The sequence below is a fragment of the Anolis sagrei genome, chromosome X (assembly GCF_037176765.1).
Source record: "Anolis sagrei isolate rAnoSag1 chromosome X, rAnoSag1.mat, whole genome shotgun sequence".
In the NCBI taxonomy this organism is placed as follows: Eukaryota; Metazoa; Chordata; class Lepidosauria; order Squamata; family Dactyloidae; genus Anolis; species Anolis sagrei.
Window position 1 is genome coordinate 64,605,311 of NC_090034.1, and position 27,391 is coordinate 64,632,701.

Below are 27,391 nucleotides of genomic sequence, written 5' to 3' on the forward strand. Positions count from 1 at the left end.
AGGAAGGAAGGAAGGAAGGAAGGAAGGAAAAGGGGGAAGGAAGAGTAATGATAGTGCCTTGCTGGGAAGAGTATCCCAATTCTCTTTCTGAGGGCGAGGCGGGCGGTGGAGGCGGGAGAGCGGCTGCCCAGACTGTGGGGAGCCCATGAAGGGGGTAGGGAGAAGGGCTTCCAGCTGGCGCCCCACTTCCGGAAGCAAGGCTGGCGGAGAAGTTGTCCCCCCCCCCCCCCCCCCCCCCTCCCGTAGAAGCATATGGTGCATGTCTCCATGTGGTGGTGGAGGAGGAGGAGGCAGCAAAGAAAGCCGGGCCTGGAAGGAAGGGAGGGAGGGAGGGATGAGGGGGAGGGGGTCCTGGGGAAGGGGGGCAGGGGGCGGGGCCACATGTCGGGCTTGCCCAATGCAGGCTTGTCCCGGGCTGCTTTTGTGCTCCGACGGAAAACTTGCCAGGACACCCCCCCCCCCTTCACTCACTCACTTGGAGGCTCCTTGGCCTGAAAAAGAAAGGCAAGAGAGAAAGGGAGTGCGAGGGAGGGAGGGAGGGAGGGAGGGAAGGAGGGATGCTGCAGCCCCCCCTCCCCTCCCCTCCCGCCCGCCCCCGGCTTTGCTCTCCCTCTCCCTTTCCTGGCTGCTGGGCCCCCCGGCTGCGGCGCTGTTGCTGCGCTCCCGCCAACTTCCCTCCGGATTCTTCTCCTTCTCCTTCTTCTTCGCAGCAGCAGCAGCGAAGGAAGAGAAAGAAGAAACAGTTGCCTCGCTTCTTGCCACATCGTAGCGGGTCAGTCCTTGTTTCCACGGGACGAAGGAAGGAAGGAAGGAAGGAAGGAAGGAAGGAAGGAAGGAAGGAAGGAAGGAAGGAAGGAAGGAAGGAAGGAAGGAAGGAAGGAAGGAAGGCGCCCTGAAGAGAACAAACAGGTCTGCCAGCAGAGGATGGGGGTTGCGATTTGGAGGGGGGACGGGACCAGACTGAATGGGTGTTTTCTTCCTTTCTCCCTCCCTTCCTTTTCTTCCTTCTCCTTCCTTCCTTCGTTCTTTCCTTCCTTTCCTCCCTCTAGCCAATCATGCTTCATTCTTCCTCTCCTTCTTTTCTTCCTTCCTTTCCTCCAGGCAACCTACTTTCTTTCTTCTTCCTTCCTTCTTTCCTTCCTTCCCCCTTTCCTTCCTTCTTTCCTTCTTTCCCCTTCCTTCCCTCCCTCCAGCCAATCTTCCTTCCTTCTGCCTCTCCTTCTTTTCTTCCTTCCTTTCCTCCAGGCAACTTTCTTTCTTTCTTCTTTCTCTTCCTTCCTTCCTTCCTTCCTTCCTCTTCCTTCCCTCCCTCCAGCCAATCTTCCTTCTTCCTCTCCTTTTCGTCCTTCCTTTCCTCCATGCAACCTACTTTCTTTCTTCTTTTTCTTCCTTCCTTCCTTCCTTCCTTCCTTCCTTCTTTCCTCTTCCTTCCCTCCCTCCAGCCAATCTTCCTTCTTCCTCTTCTTTTCTTCCTTCCTTTCCTCCAGGCAACCTACTTTCTTTCTTCTTTTTCTTCCTTCTTTCCTTCCTTCCTTCCTTCCTTCCTTCCTTCCTTCTTTCCTCTTCCTTCCCTCTCTTCAGCCAATCATCCTTCCTTCTTCCTCTCCTTCTTTTCTTTCTTCCTTTCCTCCAGCCAATCTTACTTCTTTCTTTCTTCATTTTCTTCCTTCTTTCCTTCCCCCTTTACTGCTTTCTTTCCTTTTCCCCCTTCCTTCCCTACCTCCAGCCAATCTTCCTTCCTTCTTCCTCTCCTTTTCTTCCTTCCTTTCCTCCAGGCAACCTACTTTCTTTCTTTCTTTCTTTCTTTCTTTCTTTCTTTCTTTCTTCTTTTTCTTCCTTCTTTCCTTCTTTCCTCTTCCTTCCTTCCCTCCAGCCAACTTTCCTTCCTTCCTCCGCTTCTTCTTCCTTCCCTCCAGGCAACCTACTTTCTTTCTTTCTTTCTTTCTTTCTTTCTTTCTTTCTTCTTTTTCTTCCTTCTTTCCTTCTTTCCTCTTCCTTCCTTCCCTCCAGCCAACTTTCCTTCCTTCCTCCACTTCTTCTTCCTTCCCTCCAGGCAATCTATGCTATTCTCTTTCTTGTTTTCTTCTTTCTTTCCTTTCCTCCAGCCTTCCTTCCTCTCTTCTTCCTTTCTTTATTTCCATCTCCTCCCTCTCTCCATCCTTCATCTCCTTCTCTTCTACCTTCCTTCCTTTCCTCCAGCCTTCTTCCTTCCTTCCTTCCTTCCTTCAACCCTTTGGGTCTCCCTGGTGCAGGGGAAAAGTGGGGTATAAGTAAACACCGCCATCATCATCACCATCATCATCAACATCACAGCAACAACAGCTCTTTGGGGCACTCTTTGGGATGGCAGGAAGGCAGCGAGGGAGGGACAGAACAGTGAGTTGCTGGGAAAGCCAGCCCAAACCTTCCTCTGGGATGATGCTGAAAAGGCCAGGAGGAGGTGGGCTTCTTGGCCGGTTGACAGTTCTTTCCTTTTGAAAGCCAAAAACCTTTTGGGGCTGGTGGGAACACAGGGCTGGCTGTAGCCTTTCAGAGGGGTTGAAAGGAGAGAGGGTTCCCAGCCACTCTTTGAGAAGTTCCCTGTTACTTTTGTGCTTCTTACCCTGTTGTAACATGTGTATGTTTAGTAATGTGCTTTGGTGGATGTATTTTAACTAAGTTATGCCCTGCCTCCAGCCGGAAGGAGAGGCAGGCCATAAATAACAACAACAACAATAATTACTTAGTAAGGTTCCTCTGGTGGGCAGCAGGTTAAACAGCTGAGCTGCTGAAGTTGCTGACCAAAAGGTCAACGGTTTGAATCCAGGGAGCGGGGTGAGCTCCTGCTGTTAGCCTGCCAACCTAGCAGTTTGAAAACATGCAAATGTGAGTAGATCAATAGGTACTGCTCTGACAGGAAGGTAATGGCACTCCATGCAGCCATGCTGGCCACATGACCTTGTAGACATCTATGGAGAATGCCAGCTCTTCAGCTTAGAAATGGAGATGAACACTAGAGTCCCAGAGTCAGACACGACTAGACTTAATGTCAAGGGAAACCTTTACCTTTATTAGTAATGTTTGCACTGGAGGTAGTTTAACAATAAAGAGACATAGATTTATTTGGAAAAAACCCAGAACTAGGAAGCCCTGGAAGGGGAAAGAGGGAAGGGAATGTTGTCTATTTCTGTCTGGTTGTTTGCGTAGTGCAGGAAGTAATCTTCCATGTACAGTTATTATTATTATTATTATTATTATTATTTACACCCTGCTTTATCTCTCCCAGAGGAGACACAAAGTGGCTTAACATAAAAGCATTATCCTCCAATTTAAAAATACTATTATTATTATATTTATTATTATATTTATTTATACCCCGTTTTATCTCTCCTGGAAGAGACTCAAAGTATTATTATTATTACATGTATTTATACCCTGCTTTATTTATCCAGGAGAAGACTCATATATATACTTCTATATCTCTCTGTCTGTCTGTCTATCTTATATTATATTATATTATATTATATTATATTATATTATATTATCTCTGTGCGTAATGAGTACCTTAAGAACAAAAGAACCAATGAACGAAATCACACCAAATTTGGCAACAAAATGTCTCACAACACAAGGAGTGACCATCACTCAAAAATTATGATTTTGTCGTGTGGGAGTTGTAGTTGCTGGGATTTATAGTTCACCTATAATCAAAGAGCATTCTGAACTCCACCAACGATGGAATTGAACCAAACTTGGCACACAGGACTCCCATGACCAACAGAATACACTAGAAAGGTTTGGTGGGCACTGACCTTGAGTTTGGGAGTTGTAGTTTACTTACATCCAGAGAGCATTGTGGACTCAATGATGGATCTGGACCAAACTTGGCACGAATATTCCATATGCCCAAATATGAACACAGTTGAGGGAAATAGACCTTTACATTTGGGATATGTAGTTACTGGGATTTATAGTTCACCTATAATCAAGGAGCATTCCGAACCCCACCAACGATGGTATTGGGGCAAACTTCCCACACAGAATCCCCATGACCAACAGAAAATACTTAAGGCCATTCAGTCCAACTCCCTTCACCAGGGCAAGAAAACATAATCACAGCCCTCCTGACTAAGAGCCATCCAGCCAAAGATATAGGTAGATCTATATGATTCACACATACACACACAGATATAGTATCATAGATTTGAAAGGGAGCTCTGAAGAAGGACAATGATATGTTGCATGTTCCAGAGTAGGCAAACCAGACATTCTCCACATCAACACTGACAAAGATACAACCAGAAATACTGTTTACCTACAAGCATAAAGGAATTACATATATTAGAAACCAACACTTTCTCATTACTTTATTTTCCAGATCACCAGACTGGGCCACAGCAACGCGTGGCAGGGGACGGCTAGTATTATATATTTTATTACATTATTATTATATAATAATAATAATAGGGGGGCGGTGACTCAATGGGTTAAACCCTTGTGCTGGCAGGACTTCTGACCAATGGTCAGAGGTTTGAATCTGGAGAGAGCGGGTTGAGCTCCCTCTGTTAGTTGACTCAACTGCTAGATTCTGCAGAATTTGATAAACTAACTTCTCTTCTTAGAAATAAAACAATACAATGTTTTCAAATTAATTGGAAGCCTTTCTCACAATAGAAGAACAATAGAAGAACATTCAAAGATTGGTCTATAATGGTGTTGAGTGATTAAAAATACATGGTCAGAAAGAAGATCAAGATTATGATCAATGTGGTACAATTTGTCACTTTTGAATACGTTTTAATAATAATAATAATAATACTTTATACCCCGCCACCATCTCCCCAAGGGGACTCGGAGCGGCTTACATGAGGCCAAGCCCGACAACACATCAATAAAACAAAAAGCAAAAACAATACAATTAATATAACTCACATATAAACAGTAACACACAAGGATTAAATTTTTTTTGTAAAATTTACATACACATACATTGCTTGATAAGACAAATTATTGTAAGGGTGTAGGGTCGGGGAGTTTTCTTTCAAATGGGACACATAGGTTTTGCTGTTATTGGAAAATGTAAACTTACTAATGTTCATTGGTGGCTTTGTTTATTAATTATCATGTTATAATGTGTACACCGGTCATGGGCAAACTTGACCGGTGTACAAAAGTGTACATCCAGGTGTTTTGGACTTCAACTCCCATAATTCCTAACAGCCCCAGTAGGCTATTAGGAATTGTGGGAGTTGAAGTCCAAAACACCTGGATGTACACTTTGGAAATAATAATAATAATAATCATCATCATCATCTTTAATTACTTATTAATCGCCCTCCAACTGAGATGCTCCAGGCGATTTACATAGCAGAAATTATACAGGATAAAACACATACATACAAATATTAAAATTAACATGGGTCAAATGCTCTAGTAAAAAGCCAGGTCTTAAGTGCTAGGATAAAATGCCCTAAGTCACGCATGGCTCTCAAATAGGGAGGCAAGGAATTCCATAAGGCAGGGGCAGAAACAGAGAAGGCCCTGCGTCTGGTGCTTTCCAAGTGCACTTCCCTAGGACCCGGTATATAGAGCAAATCGCGTTGGGATGGTCGTGGCGACCTCCGATGATGGTATAAGGAGAGACGGTCTCTAAGATACAATGGACCCTGGCCACATAAAGTTTTAAAGGTCAGGACCAGCATCTTATACAAACCACGATACTCAATTGGGAGCCAGTGTAGATGCCGCAGCATGTAATCATCATCATCACTGAGGAAAAAAGCAAATCGGCTTAACATGAAAGCATCATCATCATCATCATCATCACTTTATTTCTTAATTAGTCGCTCTCCACCAAAGTGCTCCGAGAGACTTACAATTTAAAATAGCTTATACACAATATAAAACATTCAACATAAAAACATTCAACATAAAAACATTCAGCAGTGACTATGGCAAAATTTGATCCGATTACTTAAATGCACAGGATACAATTTAAAATGTACCAATATGCCAACATTAAAACAGAAATATAAACCGTATTTTAAAAACCACAGTTAAATTCCATTAAAAACATATTCAAAGTGCAAAACCATGGCACCCTCTGGCTTGATCTTAAACACCTTCATCTTTGAAAGCCTGTCTGAATAAGAAGGTTTCAGGTATCCCTCCCTAATTAATACACACTGCTTATTATTTCTGTAGCTATTGAGATCCTCATGTTTTTGGAGACTCAAGCCATGGCTTTAGGGAATGTCAGCTGTGATCCAGCATGGTTTGTTTGCCTCTGGATTTGTTATTATTATTATTATTATTATAGATTTATTTGTACATAAATAACAACACAACACACATGCACATGAAGTCCAAGTGTCTGGAATTTGTCTCTGAATATTGGGCTCTTCCCAGGCGCCTGGGATATTAGAAGTATTATTATTATTATTATTATTATTATTATTTTACTGACACAAAAACACAGTATGTCACAGCAAATGAGATCTATATGCCCGATTTTGTATCACAAAATCACAAGTCGAACACTTCCCAAGCGTCTAGAACTGTGTGATATATTTTTGAATGATGCACGCAGATCCAAGCAAGGTGGCCTTTTGCAGTTGACAGATCATGATTTTGTCAATGTTTATTGTTTCCAAATGCCGGCTGAGGTCTTTTGACACGGCACCCGGTGTGCTGATGACTACTGGGACCACCTGTAATAATAATAATAATAATTATTATTATTATTTATACCCCGCCACCATCTCCCCAATGGGGACTCGGAGCGGCTTACATGAGGCCAAGCCCAAATAACAATTACAATAAAGAAAAACGAAAACACAAACTGAAAACGCAAACAATAAACAATAACATCACAGTTACATAAAAACATATAAATACATAGCAATATAAAATTACAATATGCACAGGCACAATAATAATGGGCAGGCTACATGTAATGATTAAAAGACAAACTGATTAAAACTAATTAAAAACTTGGGTGAGATAAAAGAGAGAAGCGGGTAATTTACGGAGGAGGGCTCATTTTAGCGGGAGTTGTGGAATCAAACTTTCCCATGGGGGTGGGGGGCGACGTATACTCCAATGACAGAACTTTGAGGCAGAGCAATCAAGTGGGATTATATACCTACTCATCAAAGGCGCAGCGGTTTATGCCATTGCCTTTGCAGTTCGATTTTGAGGTCCTGATAATGGCTGAGTTTTTCCTGTTGTTTTTCCTCAATGCAACTGTCACCTGGTATGGCGACATCAATAATCCAAACTTTTTTCACAATCATGATGTCTGGTGTATTGTGTTCCAAAACTTTGTCAATCTGGATTTGAAAGTCCCACAGTATTTTTGCATGTTCATTTTCCACTACCTTTGCAGGTTTATATTATTATTATTATTATTATTATTATTATTAGAGATATATTATTGTTGTTATTATTTTCTATATACATAACAACACAGCACACATGCACATGAGGTCCAAGCGGTTGGGGTTGATCTCTGAATATTCCTTTCCTTCTCCTTTTCCTCTGCTTAAGTGGCTGAGAGGAAAAGGAAAGGACCTGAGGCTGTTAAGAATTGTGGGAGTTGAAGTCCAAAACATCTGGAGGGAAAAAGGCCCATGTTGGCCCAGGCCTATTATAGATGCATCGAATTATAAATGAGACTGGAAGATTATGCAATAATCCCAACTAACATAAGCAGGGAGCATATAAAACTTTTTACTTTATTGTTTTCTGTCCCCTAAACGTTTTTACATTTGTATTTGTAGCTGTATTTATTTCAGGTTTTTCACACCCCTTATTGCCAGGGCCAGTTATGATGTTATTTATTTATTTATTTATTTCGAGGTTTTATATACCGACCCTCTCACCTTCAAAGAGGGATTCGGACCGGTTCACAACATGTGTTAACATACAAAGAATAACAACACAATGCCACTTCATAACACGATTAAAATATCAGCACTATACACATTAAAACATTATCATCACAGTTAAAAGAGCCAAATCGTCCGACACCATCACAATTACCATCACAATGTTGTTCATCTAGCTGTGCTGGACTTCTTAAATACATCATAATTTTGTATATTTCTCAAGCAAATATACAGTTTAGAGACATCTCTTTGTAGGCCTTTGAACTGAGGCTGAATGGCTATCTGTCAGGAGTGCTTTGATTGTGCTTTCCCTGCATGGCAGGTGCTTGGACTAGATGGTCTTTAGAGGTCTCACCCAACTCTATTATTATTATTATTATTATTATTATTATTATTATTATTATTATTTCTACTACTATTATTGTTATCATAAATATTATTAAGTAAGTAATTTTTATTGATTAGCCCTTAAGCCATATCACAATAAGAAACAGAACAACAAGGCCTGACAAGACCCAATCACACTCCACATAGTAAGTTAAAATAATACACTTATAACAATACAGTAAATAAATATGATAAGACATGATAAAACTGATAAACTGATCAAGCTGAGTATATACATCATATTTCCTTATCACCCCTACAATTTACCCCAATCAGCCCTACATATGTGGTTCTCAGATGTATTGTTTTGCTTAAGTACAGAGCTTTTTTATATGTTATTTTTCGGTCTTGGCCACACATAAAATATGTTGTTCTATTATTGTTATCATAAATATTATTGAAATGGGATGGCCATCTGTCAGGGGTGCTTTGATTGTGCTTTTCCTGCATGAAGGCAGATGGGGGTTGGACTAGACAAACCATGTGGTCCCTTCCAAATCTATCATTGCATGATTCTATGATGTGGATCAGGAGCTAGTAGGGGAAAACAAATGGATTTGGGACAACAACCCCACCTAATTTGTAAATACTTAGATTCTACATGAATGCCTGTGCAGACTGTTTATAACAGAGTTGCTTTCTAGGGATATCCCTACTTTGAAATTGGCATTGGATCCAATTTCTGTATTACTAACAAACTTTATAAAACTGCATATTTTTTGGTAATGGGAAAATTTCCATTCCATGTTATTGCAATAACCTACACACTCGCTGTATGTGTAGGCTTTCTCTGAAAAAGGCTGATAGATAGCAAGTGGGTGAGTGATTTTCCCTGGGAAGAAGAGTGGTAAGAGAAAAAGGAGCTTATCTCACAAGGACTGAAGAGGTCCTCATCCTGATCTTGGGTCCCTTTTGTGTCGTCTTGTTTGGTTATGAGATCTTTCACCACACCGTGTCCTTACCACAGTGATGTGGAAATAGTGTTGCTGTGAGTTTTTCAAGCTGTATGTGTTCTAGCAGCCTTTCAACTGACTTTTTGGCTATATCTGTGGCTAATGGCATCCTCAGAGGATCTGTTGGCAGTGAGGCAAGTGGAATATCTATACATACTAGTCATCCCGAGCCACGCGTTGCTGTGGCCCAGTTTTGTGAGCTGGAAAAATAAAGTAATGAGAAAGTGTTGGTTTCTAATATATGTAATGTCTTGATGCTTGTGGATTAAAAGTACTTCTTGCTGTTTCTTTGTCAGTGTTGATGTGGAGATTGTCTGGTTCGCTTCCTCTGGAACATTCAACATATGATTGTTGTTCTTTAGGGGTCCCTTTCAAATCTATGATACTGTATCTGTGTGTGAATCATATATTTCTATCTATATCTATGGCTGGATGGCTCTTTGTCAGGAGGGTTTTGATTACGTTTTCGTGCCCTAGTGAAGGGAGGTGGACTGGATGGCCTTAAGTATTTCCTGTTGGTCATGGGGTTCTGTGTGGGAAGTTTGCCCCATTTCTGTCTTTTGTGGGGTTCAGAATGCTCCTTGATTGTAGGTGAACTATAAATTCTAGTAACTACAACTTCCAAATGTCAAGGTCTATTTCCCCCCAAACTCCATCTGTGTTCATATTTGGGCATATGGAATATTCATGCCAAGTTTGGTCCAGATCCTTCATTGTTTGAGTCCACAGTGCTCTCTGGATGTAGGTGAACTACAACTCCCAAACTCAAGGTCAATGCCCACCAAACCCTTCCAATATTCTCTGTTTGTTAATGGAGTTCTGTGTGCCATGTTTGGTTCAATTCCATCATTGATGGAGTTCAGAATGCTCTTTGATTGTAGATTAATTATAAATCCCAGCAACTACAACTCCCAAATGACAAAATCAATTTTTTGAGTGATCGTCACTCATTGGGTTTGTAGGTGTCTTGTGGCCAAATTTGGAAGCAATTCATCCAGTGGTTTTTGAGTTACAAACGAACATTACATTTATCTATATATAGAAGACTAGCCATCCCCTGCCACGCGCTGCTGTGGCCCACTCTGGTGGTCATGGGGGTTCTGTGTGGGAGGTTTGGCCCAATTCTATCGTTGGTGGGGTTCAGAATGCATTTTGATTGTAGGAGAACGACAAATCCCAGCAACTACAACTCCCAAATGTCAAGATTCTATTTTCCCCAAACTCCATCACATTTGGGCATATTGAGTATTCGTGTAGAGTTTGGTCCAGATCCATCATTGTTTGAGTCCATAGTGCTCTCTGGATGTAGGTCAACTACAACTCCAAAATCAAAGGACACTGCCCACCAAACCCTTCCAGTATTTTCTGTTAGTCGTGGGAGAACTGTGTCCCAAGTTTGGTTCAATTCCATCGTTGGTGGAGTTCAGAATGCTCTTGTAGGTGAATTATAAATCCCAGCAACTACAACTCCCAAATGACAAAATCAGTTTTTTTGAGTGAAGGACATACATTGGGTTGTTAGGTGTCTTGTGTCCAAATTTGGTGTCAATTCGTCCAGTGGTTTTTGAGTTCTGTTAATCCCACAAACGAACATTACATTTTTATTTATATAGATATACACACACACATACACCCACACACACCTATGGAATAATGTCAAGGGTGGGAGAAAGAACCCTATGTCTGTTTGAAGCAAGTGTAAATGTTGCAATAAGCATGCTTGAAGAAGCATCGAGTAGCCATGAAGCTGCAAAGCCAATCGGTGAGCGTATCTGCATAGAGGTGGCCTGGCTGTTGTTGCTTGGAGGCACCTTCTGTTTGGGAGGTGTTCACTGGCACTTGATTATACACTCGTCTAACATGATAGTTGTCAAGAGTGATACAGTATTTCTGTGTTCTCCAATAATATTCTGTTTCCAGGTTGGTTAGTCTGCTATGGCTGACTTCTCAGGTTGAATCAGTCTGCAGTGCTTTTTGTGTTCTATGATTCGTGTTTGAGCATTACTGCTGCATTTGAAGGTCCCTGTGTAGCAGACATGGGCAAACTTTGGTCCTTTAGGTGTTTTGGACTTCAACTCCCACAATTCCTAACAGCCTTAGACCCTTTCCTTTTCCCCTTTTCCGCTTAAACAGCTAAGGGGCAAAAGGCCGGGCCTCGAGGCTGTTAGGAATTGTGGGAGTTGAAGTCCAAAACACCTGGAGGCCCAAATTTTACCTATGCCTGCCATGTAGACTTGTCCACAGCTGCATGGTATGCGATAGATATTACGGTATATTGTTGTAAGTCCAGTGTGTGTGTTAAAGAAAACCTTACAGAAAAGCTTGCAGAAAAGCCTTGCAAAGTGTTAATGATTAACTGCAGCTGCAAAAGCTAGCTCAGCTAAGCAAGGCTAGGCCACGCCTCTTGAATGTAACAGTTTTCTGAGGCTTTTGCAGACTGTTAGCAGTTGGCTGTTTGATTTGCTGGAGAGCAGATACAAGAAGCTTATGCTATGGTGAAGTAACCATGTTTTATTTTGTTATGCTCTATGATTTATAACACAGAAGATTTATTCTGTATTACTTACAGAGACTATGTAAGTGTGCCAAGCTGTTTTATTTTCAAACTCTACAACCAAGAGTAAAGTTCTACTGTTTTATTTCTTCTGACTGGTCTGTGTCTTTGGCATTGGGTTTTTGGACATGTTGGACATTGTAACTGCGCAACAAATTGATTCTGCGTAACAATAGACTCCTATAGTGGTTGGAGGTTCCTTCTAACTAGACCCTTTTACGTCCTTTTTAACTTGTGGAATTTCTTCGGCCAGCACCTTAATCACTCTGACTTGGACACCACCTCAGCCCTGTTGATTTGTAAATGCCTTTTTTACTTTTAATGTTTTGAGTGTTTGCTATCATTAGATCTAGTAGTAAACATGTTCTAAATGTTTGATTTATATATTTAAATATCTAAGTTTGTTATTTTGAGTTGTTCTATAAGTACACCTAGAATCAGAGAATCATAGAATCAAATAGTTGGAAGAGACCTCATGCGCCATCCAGTCCACCCCCTGCCAAGAAGCAGGAATATTGCATTCAAATCATCCCTGACAGATGGCCATCCAGCCTCTGTTTAAAAGCTTCCAAAGAAGGAGCCTCCACCACACTCCGGGGCAGAGAGTTCCACTGCTGAACGGCTCTCACAGTCAGGAAGTTCTTCCTCATGTTCAGATGGAATCTCCTCTCTTGTAGTTTGAAGCCATTGTTCCGCGTCCTAGTCTCCAGGGAAGCAGAAAACAAGCTTGCTCCCTCCTCCCTGTGGCTTCCTCTCACATATTTATACATGGCTATCATATCTCCTCTCAGCCTTCTCTTCTTCAGGCTAAACATGCCCAGTTCTTTAATCCGCTCCTCATAGGGCTTACATGTTTTGAATTATTGCGATTAGATTTTTAAAACTGTCTGAATCAGACTGTTTAATTATTTTTTAAAGAACATATCAATTGTTTCTATGTGTGTTTTGTTTTGACAAGCTGTGAGCTACTGTCGATTCTATATTGTGGGAAGGGCAGGGATTCGCTCGATCGATGGATCAATCAATCACATAAATGAATACATAATAACATTTATTTGTTACTCACCTCTCCTCACTGTAGTACTTTAAAGGTAATAGCGAACACTTGTACTTTCCCCAGATACCAGTAGAGTGGTTTTAGAATAGGTGTAATTAATTCAATCTTAGATGTACTTATAATGAATCTGGCTGCTGTGTTTTGAACTAATTTGAGTTTCCGAACTTGGTATAGAGGTAGGGTTGAAGAAAGTCACCCTTGAGGGTACCAGTGTGTACATTACCATTTATACATCTTCCAATGCTAGGAAGGAAGGGACGAGTTTGTCGCAGGGTGTGCTGGTACATGAAGTGATTTATAGTTTCCAAATCACGACCTCCCCGAACCTCCCCTTTCTGAATAGCAAGTGTCCCAGAAGCAAGCCAAATACAGCAGAGTCCTTTAATAGCAAAAACATGCTTCAGCCCATCTATTAGCAGAGTTCAACTGCCAGCATCTGACCTTATCTACACACCCTTTAGTAAACTCACAGATTCAGGTTTTCATTCAAAAATATCCAGAGGCTTTAATTGTCACTGTTGCACTACATACAAATATACAATCAGGATATGCAGATCCACTTTTCTTGTACTTCCAAACAATCAGAGTCATCAGATAGTCATAAACAGAACAGGCAGGTACTTACACAGAGTCACACAGGAGATAGTGAGATAGTGAGATGGAACCTCCCCCCCCCCCCTTTTAATAGCCCCCTGCTGACAGGTCATCAGTAAGAGAAAATGGCTGATGCAATCCCATTGTAATAACCCTCAAATGGTTATGACTCAGCCATTACCACAACCCTTAGGTATTGCATCATAACATTTACAGTTACTCCCAAGGTGCTACCAATATACCACATGTTTTAGGGTTTTTTGGTGTAAAAAATTATTGTGTTATATGGGGAAAGCATACAATCTTAAAAATTCAACAATCAAGATACACATATTATTTCCCCAGTCCTACCACCTCCCCCTTCCCACCCGTGAACCATCACTCCTGGCTTCCGACACCACGCCATATGGAACCAGTATCTAACCAGACTCTATCCTTATCATTAAATGAATAAATTCCTCATGCGTCTATTTCAAAATCTATTTTTGTCTTATTTTTTAAGTCTCAATTTTCTAAAAAACTCTTCATTGTTTCTTCCCCTTAAACCAAGAGTCCTCTAACTACGGCCCGTGGGCCGCCCCCCCCCCCCCCCCAGGGCATTTATCCGGTCTGCGGGGAGTGGAGAAAGGTGAGAGGCGGCGGGTGAAGTGGCTTTGGGGCCGCTTCACCCGCTGCCTCCCTGGGCCCAGCCTGCTCTTCTCCTGCCTTCGGGACACAGCCTTGCCACATCCCGAAGGCAGGAGAGGGGGGGGGGGAGGCGGCGGGCGAAACAGCTTTGGGGCCGCTTCACCCGCCGCCTCCCCAAGTTTATATTTGTTTAAATTGTTCTGCAAGGGTTTTTTGGACTACAAATAAGATAGGTGCAGTGTGCATAGGACAGTTTGAGGGACTGTGACTCCTGCCTTAAACCATTGGAGATCTTGGCCATTTGGATATACTCAACTAATTTTGTTCTTCAATCATTAACGAGTAGTTCTTTTTCCCCCTTCCAAGACTTAGCTATTGTAATTCTCACTGCCACGAAACTATATTGGCAAATTTCTACATCATCATTATCAATTCTCTCTTAAGAACAAGCCCAGTAGACATTGTTCTGGGTTTTTCTTATTCACATGTTCATCAAACAGTATTTTTCCCATGATTAGAAATACTTTGCCATTTCTATCTGTGCCATATCATCTGAAGTTGATAACAACAATAACACTATGGTTGGGGAATTTCTGGCTTTCCAGATGTTTTAGATTGGAATTCCTTTATTCCCTTACCATTGATGATTCTCTTCAGGGATGATGAGAATTGAAGTCTAAAATGTCTAGAAGACCAAAGGCTCGCAGACCTATCCTGAAATATTCTCTCCTGTCAAGTGCAGCTTATTAGCGTTTATTTACTTATTTATTTACTATATTTATATATCGCCATTCTCTGCCCGAGAGCGACTCAGGACAGTTAACAAAATGGCACAATTCAATGCCCGCAATAACATAAAACAGTTAAACCATTTAACATAAATAAAATTCAGTAAATAGTAAAACCAATAAAAACATAGATCCTCCGTGTCTCATTACCAAAATCATTATCCAATTGCATTGTCCAGTCGTTCCGAGATCAGGGTTTGTCTGCTACATTGCATTTGAGAAAGCCTGCTCAAAAACCCAGGTTTTAACTTTTTTGTGAAATGTTAAGAGGGTGGGGGTCCGATCTAATGTTTCTAGGGGAGGGCGTTCCACAGCTGAGGGGCCACCGCTGAGAAGGCCCTGTCTCTCGTTCCCGTCAACTGAATCTGTGAAGAAGGCGGGACCAAGAGCAGGGCCTCCCCAGAAGATCTTAGATTCCTAGATGGTTCATAAGGAGAGATATGTTTGGACAGATAAGCTGGGACAGGTCCATTTAGGACAGGGGTCCTCAAACTTTTTAAACAGAGGGCCAGGTCACCGTCCCTCAAACTGCTGGAGGGCCGGATTATAATTTGAAAAAAACATGAATGAATTCCTATGCACGCTGCACATATCTTATTTGTAGTGCAAAAGACACTTTAAAACAATACAATAATTAAAATGAAGAACAATTTTAACAAATATAAACTTATTCGTATTTCAATGAGAAGTGTGGGCCTACTTTTGGCTGATGAGATAGAGTTGTTGTTGTTGTTGTTGTGTGCTTTCAAGTCATTTCAGACTTAGGTTGACCCTGTGCAAGGGCTGGGTAAATGACCTTGGAGGGCTGCATCCGGCCTTAGTTTGAGGACCTCTGATTTAGGGTTTTATAGGCTAACGCCAGCACTTTGAATTGTGCTCAGTAGCAAACTGGCAGCCAGTGGAGCTGGCACAACAGAGGAGTTGTGTGATCCCTGAGCGCTGCTCTTGTTAACAACCTGGCTGCCGCCCGTTGGACCATTTGAAGCTTCTGAACAGTCTTCAAAGGCAACTCCACGTAGAGAGTGTTGCAGTAGTCTATACGGGATGTATAGAGCGTGGATTACCATGGCCAAGTCAGACTTCCCAAGGTACGGGCGCAGCTGGTGCACAAGTTTTAACTGTGCAAATGCTCTCCCAGTCACTGCCGAGACCAGGGGCTCCAGACTCAGCAACGAGTCCAGGATCACACCCAAGCTGCAAACCTGCATCTTTAGGGCAAGTGTAATCCCATCCAGCACAGGCTGTAACCCTATGCCCTGTTCGGCCTTACAACTGACCAGGAGTACCTCTTCTTGTCTGGATTCAATTTCAATTTGTTCGCCCTCATCCAGACCGTCACAGCAGCCAAGCACCGCTTCAGGACCTGGACAGCCTCCTTAGTAGCGGGTGGGAAGGAGTGATGAACTTAGTTGGAACAGAGGCATTGAACATACTATTTCAGAATGATCAGAGTTTCTTACGTCATCCCTCAGAATGCAGGGTCTGTTTCAAAGTTGGATAGAATAGAGTTATGCAGGATGATTCACGGATCTGCCTGGTCATCTTTATTACATTATTTTCCCTTAAGCACATCAAAAAAAAAAAGTTGAGCAATGCGGATGTGTCCTCATTTCTGATAATACAGAGCAGTAAAGAAAGTGCTTGCTGTGTTTCTGTGCTTTTTTGTAGGAACTAGATCATTCTGGATCTAATGGGTTTTTAGGTAGTTAATTCATTTTGCGAAACCCACTTTATAAGAAGCTGTGGCTTCATTTCCCAGCTGGGACAATGGCTTTAATTAGCAACGTGAAAATTATGATAGAGGGAAGGCAAATGGGTAGATGGACCTTCTGTCATTGCAGGGAATTCAGGATAAATATCCAGTTTTGCATGCCATATGCATGTTCTCTCTCTTTCTATATCAGTGATAATCCTCATTTAGTTTCTTTTAAAATTGTACAATTTCTCCCAATATAGGCATATTAATGCAATTCTTTAGATGAGAGTTGCATCACAGAACACAGAAGAACAGCACATTTCTCAAGGACCGTACTGCATAGTAGTCCATGGCATCAGAACTGAAGTAATTTCACTTTAAAAAATGTTCCTCAAAACACCACTGCTAGGGTTTAGAGATATTAAACTCTCATGGTTCCATTGTCTACAGTTAGAGCAATGGTTCAAAAATTGGACAAAAAATAATGGGGAAGGGCAAACTTACACAAGTTGAACAAATGATACAAAAAGAAAGAGCTACGGGAGGATACCACAAGCTGAAAGGAATAACTAGCAAACTGTATAAGATAATAATTGATATTAAGGGGGAAAAACATAAAGGACGTAACATTAAGAGAGATATGAGAGGAAGATCTAGGGTGCCCAAAATTATGTTGGCACAACTGTGGTAAAATAGGAACATATGCCCACATGTGGTGGGAATGTGAAAAAATCCAAAAGTTCCAAGAAATAATCAGGAAAGAAATGGAGGAGCTATCAGGGATCAAGATAGAATGGAATAAGGCCCAATTTTTCACTCAGAAATTTGAAAATAAAGAGGAATATAAGGAAAGTGAGGAAATACTAAAACATATGATAGAGGGAATTAAAGCCTCAGTGGCCCTGGGCTGGAAAGACCACAAGAAATGGGATACAAAAACCTGGTACAAATATTTAACAGATTACCTTCTTCAAGATTATATTAGCGAAAGGAAAAGTTACTATATGACGGGTCAAAGCAAAAAGACATGGAAAGCAAAATGGAAGGGTCTCATATATAGAATAAAGGGGAAAGATAAATATACGGTGTTGAACAAAACTATTCTCATGATTGAACAATTGTAATAAACACAGCTAAAGTATTTATTTGTTCCCGGGGGGGGGGGGGGTGTGCTGGTGGCGGGATTGGGGAAAAAACTGGTATTTTGAATGTTATTTTCAAAGATGGTATGTTTCTATGTATTATACAATAATAATAATAAAATTAAAAAAAGAGAGAGAGGAAGACCTAGGGATTAGAATAAAAGAAGCGGATTGGGTACAATTATGGGATCAAAGATATTTTAAGAACTTATCGATATGTTTAAAGAAAATTATTACAAATTGGTTTGGAAATGGTACTTAACACCAGTAAAGATTGCAAATATAAAGATTGAAAAATGGGAATTTTTTCAACAAAAAATTGTTGGAGAGGTTGCCAGGAGGTGGGTACATATATACATATGTGGTGGCAATGTAAATATGTAAATTAATTTTGGGGGAAGGTATTTGGAGAGATAGAAGCTATAATGGATATGAAGATAGGGAAAAGTGCAAGTATTGAATTGTTGTCACTATATAATGTTAAGAAACTGAAAAAAAACAGAGAAAGATGCAATAGATAATATGTTAACTGCAGCAAGATTACTGATAGCGAAGAATTGGAAAGGTAAAATAAACATATCAATTGAAGAATGGTATAAAGAATTATGGAAAATAGCAATAAATGATAAATTGACATGTAGGTTAAGAGTCAGGAAAGGGGTATGGAAGGAAAATGATTTTGATAAAATTTGGGGAAAATTTATTGAGAATGGCTTAAAAGAAGTAGACGGGAAATTACCTCCACAAGAAGAAATGGTATTTTGGAAAGAGAATGCAAATTGAAGTGGCTCGGAAGGGGGGGGGGGCACAGAGGTGGGGGAAAAATATACAAGATATATATATATATACACTTTGGTTGATGTAATGAATTGAGGATGGAATATAAGATTATTGAAGGTATTGATGTATTGATGTATTCTAAGAAAACCAATAAAATATTTGGAAAAAAAACACCACTGCTAGGGAGGCTAAAAAGCATCTACACTGACAACAGCTATGTAAATCGGAAGCCCATCCACCTAGACTTTATGGACTCCCAAAAATCCATAAGGACTCTACCCCACTCAGACCCATCGTGAGTGCCATTGGATCCCCCACGTACGACTTAGCAAAATTTCTTGCTGCACAGTTACAAAGCCATATTGGGCTCACTACACACTACATCAAGGACTCAGCCCACTTCATAGAAAAAAAATCAGCAATCTCAAGCTAAATACCAACGACAAACTGATCAGCTTTGATGTGGTGTCTCTATTTACCATGGTACCGGTAGCAGACACCATTGCATTAATCAACCAGGAGTTCCCAGAGGACATCACACCTCTGTTTCACCATTGCCTCACCACCAGCTACTTTCAGTGGGACAATGAATTCTATGAACAGAAAGATGGAGTAGCTATGGGGAGCCCTCTCAGCCCGGTCATAGCTAATTTCTACATGGAACACTTTGAAAAACAAGCCCTGGAAACTGCAACAAAAAAGCCCACTATATGGTTCAGATATGTGGATGACACTTTCACCATTTGGAGCCATGGAGGAGAAGAAGTAAACAGGTTCCTGGAACATCTTAACAGCATCCACCCAAACATCCAGTTCACCATGGAAAAAGAAAAGGAAGGAAGACTGCCTTTTCTAGATGTCCTAGTCATCCGCAAACCAGATCAACAATTGGGTCACACCGTCTACAGAAAACCCACACACACAGATAGATATCTACATAACTTGGCAGACCGTGCAAAAAGAATCTGCGAACCCCATCTCCTCCAAGATGAACTGAACCACCTCAACTGGGCTCCATCAGAAGAGCTGCAAGACCGAGAACAAGCCACGAGAGTCAAGACAAAGATCCACCCAGATGAAAAGTGTTCTTGCCATACATCAAGGGAACCACTGACCACACAGGGAAGCTGATGAGGAAACATAACATACAAACTATCTACAGGCCCACCAAGAAAATCCAACAAATGCTACGTTCAGCAAAGGACAAGAGGGATCCTCTCACCTCTGCGGGAGTCTACCGTATACCATGCAGCTGTGGACAAGTCTACATAGGGACCACCAAACGCAGCATTGCCCAAACAAGAATCAAGGAACATGAAAGGCACTGCAGACTACTTCAACCAGAGAAGTCAGCCATAGCAGAGCACCTGATGAACCAACCTGGACACAGCAGTTTATTTGAGAACACAGAAATGCTGAACCACTCTCACAACCATCATATCAGACCACACAGAGAAGCCATTGAAATCCACAAGCATGTGGACAATTTCAACAGAAAGGAGGAAACCATGAAAATGAACAAAATCTGGCTACCAGTATTTAAAAACTCTAAAATTACAACAGCAAAACAACAGAGAGGAAACAGTCAGGCACATCTAATCACCTCTCAACAAAAGATTCCCCCAGGCACTGCCAGGCCATCAAATGCTAATCAAGGTGTTCAGTTGAAACATTCACACCTAGCTCCAACAGTCCTTTGTCCCACCCTGGTAATTCCACAGATATATAAATCCTTTTTCCCAGTTCCAACAGACCTCACTACCTCTGAGGATGCTTGCCATAGATGCAGGCGAAACGTCAGGAGAGAATGCCTCTAGAATATGGCCATATAGCCCGAAAAAACCTACAACAACCCATCTACACTGCCGTATCTGATGCATAATGCAGTTTGAAACTTCATGATATGGTCAGTGTATGCTGAATTGTATGACAGTATAGATGGGGCCTCAGAAAAGAACTCCAAACATTGATGGCATCAATATCATTAGGAGGGGGTGTGGTCCTCCAATGTAGGTGTAGACAGGGGAAATATGTCACCAATTGTATTTCAGAGTGATTAAATTAAGGACTGTCTACACCAAGCATGGGCAAACTTCAGCCCTCCGGGTGTTTTGGACTTCAACTCAGCTGCTAGAAATTGTAAAAGTTGAAGTCTAAAACACCCGGAGGGCCGAAGTTTGCCCATACCTGATCCACATCATCATAGGTGATACCTCATGTCCGAGACTGATTGCCTTCCTAGTGTAGTTTGTAGGTGAGTTTAGAAACCTATTCTTGATCTGCACGTTCTTTTGCAGTGATGACTTCGGTTTCCCCATGGTTGGCTTGAGGCACCTTCTTCCTCTCTTTCACCCCCCCCCCCTGCCATTTGTGCCTCTTCAGATTCCACAGCACTGTTGGTCACAGCTGACCTCCAATTAGATGCTCGAGGATCAAGGCTTCCCAGTTCTCTCTTGATGAAGTTTTTAAGGTTAGCTTTAAGCCCATTTTTGAATCTCTTTTCCTGTTCACCAACATGTTGTTTTGTTTTGTGAATTGAGAGTAGAGTCACTGCTTTGGGAAGCAATGATCTTTGGGCATTTGGACAAATAGGCCTTCACTCCAGCCAAGTTGATGGCGGAGAAGCATCACTTCAATGCCAGTAGTCTTTGCTTCTTCTTCTAGATCAGGGGTCCTCAAACTAAGGCCCGGGGGCCGGATACGGCCCTCCAAGGTCATTTACCCGGCCCTGACTCAGGGTGAACCTAAGTCTGAAATGACTTGAAAGCACACAACAACAACAACAACAACAAAAACAACAACAACAACAATCCTATCTCATCAGCCAAAAAGCAGGCCCACACTTCCCATTGAAATACTAATAAGTTTATATTTGTTAAAATTGTTCTTCTATTTAATTATTGTATTGTTTTAAAGTGTCTTTTGCACTACAAATAAGATATGTGCAGTGTGCATAGGAATTCAAATTACGTTTTTTTTCCAAATTATAATCCGTCCCTCCAGTTTGATGGACTGTGACCTGGCCCTCTGTTTAAAAAGTTTGAAGACCCCTGTTCTAGATGCTGACGTTTGTCCACTTGTCATCTTCCCAAGAGATTTGCAGGATTTTTCAAAGACAACGCTGATGGACTTGTTCCAAGAGTGACGTTTGTAGATGGTCCATGTTTTGCAGGTGTATAACAGGGTTGGGAGAACAATGGCTTTAAGCACCTTGGTTTCCCTGCGGATGTCCGAGTCCTCAAACACTCTCTGCTTCATTCAATAAAATGATGCACTTGCAGAGCTCAGGCAGTGTTGTATTTCAGTGTCAGTGTTGACTTTTGTGGCTGTCAAGGTAGCGGAAATGGTCAACGTTTTCTAACATTACACTACGAAGTTGTATTTCTGGCACTGCAGAAGGTTTGACTGGTGCCTTTTGCTGATAGAGCACTTTGGTTTTCTTGATGTTTTGCGATAGGTCAAGCTTTTCGGCTCCGGCCCAGCATACCTGTCCAAACGCATCTCCTTCTACGTCCCGCCTCGGAGTTTAAGATCTTCTGGGGAGGCCCTGCTCTCGGCCCCACCTCTATCACAAGTGAGATTGGTGGGGACAAGGAGCAGGGACTTCTCAGTGGTGGCCCCTCGCCTATGGAATTCGCTTCCCAGGGAAATTAGGTCATTGACATCCCTCCTCTCTTTCAGAAGGAAACTAAAAACATGGATATGGGACCAGGCCTTTGGGTAATCTGGCAGACAGACAAAGGACAATGACAACTAGAACTGGATAGGATTTGACAATGCGGAATGAACTTACAGATTCTAAGCTTGGGGAACGTTGATCATTAGATTGGTTTTCATTAGTTGTGATGTATAACTGGACTGTTTTAATTGTTTTATAATTGTTGTTGATATATGTTTTATCTTATTATCTGTTTTGCTGGCATTGAATTGTGCCTTTTGTAAGCTGCCCTGAGTCCCCCCTTGGAGGTTGAGAAGGGCGCGGTAAAAATGCGTGAAATAAATAAATAAATAAATAAATTTTCGTATGCTTCTGCAAAGGTGTTTAGAGTGGCTTGTAGGCCTTCTTCTGAATGAACACGGACTACATTATCATCGGCATATTGGGGTTCTATAACAGGCCACTTATGTCAATACTGATACTGATTTGGAGTGGGGCACTCCAGATCAGTAATGTGTGTCTTCACATCAGCTGGATGAAGTCTGCGCAAGCCAGTGGTGCAGAACCCACTTCACCACTGCTAAACTACCGCCCTGCCCTTCCCTTCCCCCTCTTATCCTTGGCTTAGCAGCAAACACCGGGGAAGGTAAATGTCTCCCCACAATAGCAAGAATCCCAGGATTCAGCGTCCCTATCACAAATTGGCTGTCACCCATTCAGCTAGACTTGTGAAACATCATTATTCCAAAAGCGTTCAAAGGAAATGTATACAGCCAACCTTCCTCATTTATGGAGGTAAGCAATTCCAGAAATCCACTCTAGGAATCTCTAGGTCTAGGTAACTTGTGCTGGCCATAGATGAACACTGAGAGACCTAGAGATCCCTAGGGAGAACATTATAACAGGTCTGCACAATCTGCTGCCCTCTAGGTGTTTGAGCATCCATCTTCCAGAAGCCCCTATTGCCAGCTTGTCCAATAGTCAGGAATTCTAGGGGCTGAAGTCCAAAACACCTGGAGTACAATCAAACCACCTTTGACAGATGACTATCCAGTCTCTTCTTAAAACCTTCAGTGAAGAAGACTCCACCACAGCGCTCCCTGAGCGGTGGGATGGAAATAGAGTTTGGGAAGCAAGGAAGGGAAGGGGGAAAGGCTTTTGGGGGCTTTGCGGAGCACACTTTGAAAACTGCTGCATCCACATGACATACCATTCCCTCTAATGCCCACAAGGCACAAAAACAATCTTTTCCAATGTTAAGAAAGCCATGGGATGCTTCAAAGCTTCCCTGAAGCTCTGGATCTTGCCTGCGCTTTGCAGCAGTGTGAACAGTTGGGTTGCTTCCCATTTGGAAGTGGCTGCAGTTGTTTGCATCGTCCTTCCGCTTTCTCTCTCCCTCCCTCTCTTCTCTGAATCCCCTTATGATGACTTGTGGCTTCCGTCCAGCTCCGCAAAAGAGCAGTTTTGTTGACAGCACCAGAAAGAGAGAGAGAGAGAGAGAACTTTCAGAAGGTGGTAGTGAGCAAAAGGCACATTCACAAATGGCTGCCAACTGTCCTGACTTGGAGCCGCTCTTTTAAAGAAAGTTCTGCTCCATCATCATTTTCAGCATCTTTTAAAAATCTCCAACCTATTTTTGAGTCCATTACACTTCTTTTTTCTCTCTCCACAAAGGAATAAAGGACAAGTTAATATGCCTGTTTACTCTAGGCAGTCGGAAGGGTGGGTTTTTGTTTAGTGGCAAGCCACAGGCAGTTCTCCAAAGCTGTGTTTGCAAAAGAATCAAAAACTCCCCTCTCCCAGATTTCTCTCAGAAATGTGTGGCTCAAACAAGACACAGAATCAGAAGAAGCCATTATGAAAACAATAGGATTCTTGTTTTATATTGTTTCATTTAAAGGGAAGATAGCCGGGAAATCTCCAGTGAAAAGCTTATCTTCCCAGTATTTATTGTAACAGTTACTTTACAGCTCGCTATCAAAATAGAATTTGTATGATGGAGAATAATATTTCAGGCTGTTCTGTATTGCCCCTCTGCCAAATGAACATGCCCATCCTCACTGGGTGCTATGGTTAAAAGTCTGTTCCCTTTTAAGGACACTGGTGTTTCCAGTTAAAAGGTCCACGTAATGGAAAAACTTCCAGCCCCCAAACCTGGGAAACTGCTTCAAGACTAAGGGTGAAGCAAAAGGACTTCACATCCACATCGGAGCTGATCCAATAAATTAGCAGGCAAACAATAAGGCCAGTTAGGAGAGGATGATAATAATAATATATAATAATTTAACTTTATTTGTTTTCTGCCCTACCTTCCCAAGGGGGCTCAGTGTGGATTCCAACAAACAAAAACACAGCGGCAAACATTTAGTGCCTCAAAACAGGTACAAACATGAATGCATACAAACATGATAACGGTTCTGGCCCAACTTACCTATCCGAACATATCCCCCCTTATGAACCATCTAGGACATGAAGATCGTCTGGGGAGGCCCTGCTCTCTACTCCGCCTGTGTCACAAATACGTTTGGCGGGGACAAGAGACAGGGCTTTCTCAGTGGTGGCCCTTCAGCTATGGAAAGTCCATCTTAAGGACATTAGATTGCCCCCCTCCCTTTTAACATTCCGAAAAAAGTCAAAATCTGGCTATTCGAGCAGGCATTTGAAAAGAAAGTGTAGCTGACATAGGATTATGGAACAATTGGATTATGAGATCGGATTACGTTTTTATCTAGGAAACAAAAATGATTTGTTTTTACTAACTGTTATGGTCTTATATGATATGTCAATGTTTTTAAATGTTTTAAATGTTTTTATGATGTTGTTGGGCATTGAATTGTTGCCTTGTGTTGCCTCAAGTCGCCTGTGGGCTGAGAGGGGCGGTATATAAATATAGCAAATAAATAAATTGACAGCTCACCCAATCCCAAGCAAACTGACATTGAACATATTAGAACATAAGATTTGAAATTACACAGTACACAAAGAGTTAAACAATAAAATTATATCTAACCATAAAAACATGAACCTCGATTTACATGATAGGTACAGGCATACTGAGAAGGTGGAGAAAAACAAAGCCTTGTGGCCGAAAATAATGCCAAACTTGCGTGGCTTTCATGATGGGTTGGAATTCAGTGTACAACAAGTTATGAACAAGAGAGGTTCTGTAGGGTTGTTCTTAAGCTGAATGTGTATGTAAGTTGGAACAGGAACTTTTTAAATTGCAACTCCAGCAGTGGAACTCTCTCTCTCTGCCCTGGAGAGAGTGTGGTGGAATCTCCTTCATTGGAGGCTTTTAAGCAGAGTCTGGATGGCCATCTGTCGGGGTGCTTTGAATATGATTTCCCTGCTTCTTGGCAGAATTGGGTTGGATTGGATGGCCCTCCAGGTCTCTTCCAACTCTAGAATTCTATGATTCTATATGGCTGGATATATATTTAATTTTTAGATAGCATAGGGAAGGGTGAGGACCCCTTTATTGTTTCATTTGCTGTGCCCCTGTTCAGAAGATCCCACCTCCCTTTTTGTCCCTGTAAGAATGAATTTTGAAAAATCTGGCTTGTTGTGGAAACAAGGATCGGTGAGAAAGCTTCAATTGAGACACTTTCCCCCCATGATAATAACTCTTCCAGGAGTGGATTTCCCTTCCTTCCAAGTGGCTTTTGTGAGATAATGTTAAAGTGCATGCTGAATTTTAACAAAACCCTCTTCTGTGTGTTTGATTTTAGACAAAAAAAATCTGTGTTTATATTCATATCAACTAAGATATTTTTTCTAATGCCATACTACTATATGCAGGCAGGTTCAGTAAGTTTGTTCTTAAGTTGAATTTGTATGTAAGTTGGAACAAGTACTTTTTAAAGTGTAACTCTAGTGATATAGATAGATAGATAGATAGATAGATAGATAGATGATAGATAGATAGATAGATAGATAGATAGATATCCTCTCACTTCCTGTTGTCTCACCCCTGTTCTTAACTCGGCATGGTTTGCAAGTCGGATGTTTGCAACTTGGGGGACTGTCTTTATATTATACTAGCTGTACCCAGCCACGTGTTGCTGTGGCCCTCAGAAAATATAGGATTTGCAGACATGAAGCAATCTGGACTAGGGAACTCCTCCCACCAAAGTTTTCCTGCTGGCTAGTAGAAGCCAGGGTGTTAAGGTGCAAGGTGATATGGAAAATAAAGTAATGAGAAGCAGCCACTTAAGCTGCAAGGCTTTTCAGTTATATTCATGCTGGCCAAAACACTCAAAAAGGCCTTTTTGAAACAGAGGCTGGGTGGCCATCTGTTGGGAGTGCTTTGAATGTGATTTTCCTGCTTCTTCACAGAATGGGGTTGGCCTGGATGGCCCACCAGGTGTCTCCCAACTCTAGGGCTCTCTGATTCTATATTCTTCTCTTCCCTTCACCAGTTTCCCTCTTTCTTTCTTTCTTTCTTTCTTTCTTTCTTTCTTTCTTTCTTCCTTCCCTGCCTCTTCCCTTCCTTTCCTCTCCCATCCCTGCCTCCTTTCCCTTCCTCCCTTCCTCTTTCTTTCCTTCTACCTTTCCTTCCATTCATAATCTTCTCTTCTCTTACCAATCCTTTTCTTCCTTTCTTCTCTCCTTTCCCTTTCTTTCCCCTCCCTCCTCCGGGACAGTTTGTAAGGGTTTTTAAAGTTTGGGGGGGTGAAAGGGGGGATGTGGAGCCCAAGTGGGAGAGTTGCTGGTTTTCCCATGGTTCACATCCTCCCTTCACCCAACTGGGGGGAGGGGGTGCAGCCACTCCTGCAGTCAGACTTGCCTTGCAATCCTCTGGGAAAGAGTTGCCTGGTAGCCACGTGGGCCTCATGGAGCCACTGCAGTGGCTCCAGTTGCTGCCGGGGCTTGCCTCGCCAAGCCCCCACCCCTCCATTGAGCCAGGCCTTCTCCTTCCTTCCCTATTTCTTTTCTTCAATCCTTCCCCTCCACAAAAGAAAAAGGACTCTGCCTTCTTGCATGGAAAGGGACTGCATGGCAAGGCTTCTCTTCCCTCACAACGGTTGATGTTTCATTCTTCTTGCGCATGCTCTGTAAAGCATTTTTCTTTTGGGGGAGTTTTGACTTATTTCCCCTTCATTTTTTAAGGTTTCTTTGTTTGAAAGACATAGATCGGATTAGAATGTGTTTTGCTGCCAAATTTGGTGCCAATTCGTCCAGTGGTGTTTGAGTTCTGTTAATCCCACAAACGAACATTACATTTTTATTTATATAGATTTATAACTATTTGCTCTCTTTCCATGATCCCCAAATTTGTCCTTTATCA

General features: G+C 41.9%; 1 protein-coding gene across 3 annotated transcripts in view; it reads left to right on the plus strand.

Moving 5' to 3' along the window:
- The first annotated feature begins 568 nt into the window (after positions 1-568).
- Positions 569-27,391, plus strand: part of TMEM200B (transmembrane protein 200B) — a 63,613-nt gene continuing 36,790 nt past the window's right edge. For 2 of the 3 annotated variants that reach the window (XM_060784649.2, XM_060784648.2), the window contains exon 1: positions 569-909. The gene's annotated coding sequence lies outside the window, so the exon portion shown is untranslated. The remainder of the gene's footprint in view (positions 910-27,391) is intronic. The other variant, XM_060784650.2, reaches the window with a different exon arrangement.